This window comes from Atta colombica, unplaced genomic scaffold (assembly GCF_001594045.1).
Source record: "Atta colombica isolate Treedump-2 unplaced genomic scaffold, Acol1.0 scaffold163, whole genome shotgun sequence".
In the NCBI taxonomy this organism is placed as follows: domain Eukaryota; kingdom Metazoa; phylum Arthropoda; class Insecta; order Hymenoptera; family Formicidae; genus Atta; species Atta colombica.
In genome coordinates, this window is record NW_017259254.1 from 1,617,241 (window position 1) to 1,620,176 (window position 2,936).

General features: G+C 29.8%; 1 protein-coding gene across 1 annotated transcript in view; it reads left to right on the forward strand.

Annotated features, from left to right (window-relative positions):
- The window catches only part of LOC108686002 (L-lactate dehydrogenase-like), a 17,552-nt gene that overhangs the window by 5,187 nt on the left and 9,429 nt on the right, over positions 1 to 2,936 (forward strand). The gene's annotated exons all lie outside the window — the stretch shown is intronic.

The window sequence follows — 2,936 nt, forward strand, 5'->3', positions numbered from 1 at the left end:
AAATAATTATAATGTACCTATAATAAAGTTTGACTGATATTATTATTTGATTAATAATATTCTAATTTATTATAAATTGAGTTCTATTTTAGACAAATCAACTTCAAAATATTGTTTAATTTATCCTATTTTTATGTTGTAGCTTGGATGATACATACGTAAAAATGTTCTTGATATTGGCAATCGAAAATCAATGCTTCATTCATTGGCACAACTACGATTATTTCTAATAAAAATGCAATATATATATAAATAATTGGCTATTTTAGTGCTAGTGTATAATCATGAGTCAGGAATTTTACATTTATCTAATCTTCATAAATGTTGAGGAAACTCTATTGAGGAAAGAATATTTTTATCGTTTAGCTAAATGTAATAATATTGTGTACTTTGTTAAAAAGCATACTATAATTAAATGACGCTGTACTGATAATTGAACTTTTAGAATTTTTGAAAATACACTAAAAACTGAGAAAATTATATTTTAATTCTCAAATGAATTTCGCAGAAGTATGTGTATATGTATATATAATAGCAAAGAAGTCTTAATTAACTGAAGATTTTATTCTATCGTAATTATAAAGTTTTACTTTTTTAATCGTATTATAATATTATACATCTTATTCTAATACTCCATTTTTTACATCGCATGAATCGAGGAAATGGTATTCATTAAAATATAAAATAATATGGTACAAATCTTTAAAGACTGGACCAATATTCATATGTTTTAATTGAAGCAACATCATTATAAGTTTCTATCAGAATTCTTGAAACGACAACTTTCAGCCGCCGTTTTCTTCTGATAAAAAAAAAGTATCGCGTGTCGAAAATAAACTCTTTAGAAAGCTTTTAAGATGATACAAACACGATGTTTATTGCGTCTATTGTTAGTAAGAGACTAAATATCATGGAATAACATTAATATATTAAGAAACAATAGCTGTGATTGAAATGTCTTCGACAATACTGACATTAATATTATCTCTTGCGAAATTAAAACACACTTAAAACTAAATCACATTTCTAATACATTATATGTATAAGATATATGATACACTATAGGTGCGTCGAATCCGCTGTAATTCTTGGTATCCACCGTAATTATAGTTATAATTGACTCACAAGTTAATTGCTATCCTCGAGTATGATGGAAAAAAATACGAGTTATTGTACTCGTACATAAAATTCTTTACTCATATGCCTAGTATTGATCATGACCTGATAATGAAATTTAATTTTCTATAATAAGAATAGTACATTTCAGATGTAAATATGAAATAACAATTCAGTTAATTTAAATATATCATTAAATGCGGAACGATATACGGGTATCTTCGAGCCTTGCGTTACAAAATTTACGGACCCGCATTGCACACATGCAAAGAAATGAAAGACACCCATACACCAGTACAAAAACGCATCTGCATGATCTGCTATTGAAAATTCATGTCTTGAATGGTTTATATGAATGAAAAGTAGGAGGATCCGAAGGACATTGCTCAACGGACAAGAGACGCGGCGGTAGGTACTACTAATTACTTGTACTTTTTATTCCATGCGAATATAATACCGTATCGAAGCAGCCTCAGAGCGAGGAGGTTGATAAAAAAAAAGGAAGGCGTGCAAAGAGAGAAGGTGAGGTAAAAAACAGACACTGCCGCGCGAGAAAGATCGGTGGAAGGAATATGTAAAAGGGGCAGGGTAGGGAGGGGGGTAGTTGGAGTGCATTACTCAAAGCTTTAAAGTCATCTATACGCCATCAGCGACTCACGTATGTATGTGGAGGCCCCAAACCGCGTGTACACGCTCATAAAATCACCATGGCGCAGGAGGCAGGTCGGACTCCTGATTGAGTTACGATTTAATTAGTCCGCGCAGCCAATCAGTAATTAAGATATCCGCTAATCAACGGGCGCAGCCCTTCTTCGATCTCTCTTCTTTACGAGTTCGCTGCTGAAGAATTTTTGCCATGTGCTCTCTCTTTCTTTTTCTCTCTCTTTCTCTTTAAAATATTATTTCTATTTTTTAATATTATTTTTAATTTGTTTCATTTTTTCTTATTAAATTTATAATATTAACCAACTTGAAATTACCACATAATATCTTTTGATTATTCACAATCAAATTAAAGATTTATTAAATTATTTTAATTAAATATTTTTGTGTCATTAGGCATAAAAATTAATTTTATGTTATATTAATTTATATTATATTTTATTTTATATCCAAATTTCTTATGTAGCACATATTACATTATTCTTTTCTATTAGAATTGTGCTTATAGCATTCAGTTTTATTCGTTTTGATGAAAAAAAATACTGAATGTTCCTGGCATCTACCGGGAAAAAACAGAACACACGAAGATAAGTCTAATAAACGCTCACTTTCCTCCGTTATCTTTTTAACATGCTATCTTTTTAACAAATCTGTTTAACATGCACAGTCCAGTCCAAAGAAAAGATTGCACAAATTGTTTTGTGTTTTGTGATTGTATGCTAATAATTTTTTTCACATTGTAAACGATGCACATATGTGTATGTTTATTATTTATAGAATGTAATAGTTCTGTTATAATTTTTAAAGATAAATGTTTCTGGCGAATATGTATATCAAATTAAATTCCATATCAACCAGTTGTATGATATAACGTTTTGATTGCAATTAATAGCCGCCGGCTGCGTTACGGTCGGTTAATTGTCGGAGAAAGATTAATGGCGCGAAATCACGCCACTAGCAGTAGATTATTCGACACCGATTTTTGTATCAATGCCTTCATAAATTTTTGTATGATAGACTTATTGAAAATGAGGCACTTATTTGTGCGAGATATTTTAAGAAAATGTTTACTATTACAGATGACAGGATTGTTGACATAGTCTTGTAAAAAGTTGACAATCTTGTAAAAAAATTATTATTATTATATATTATTATTA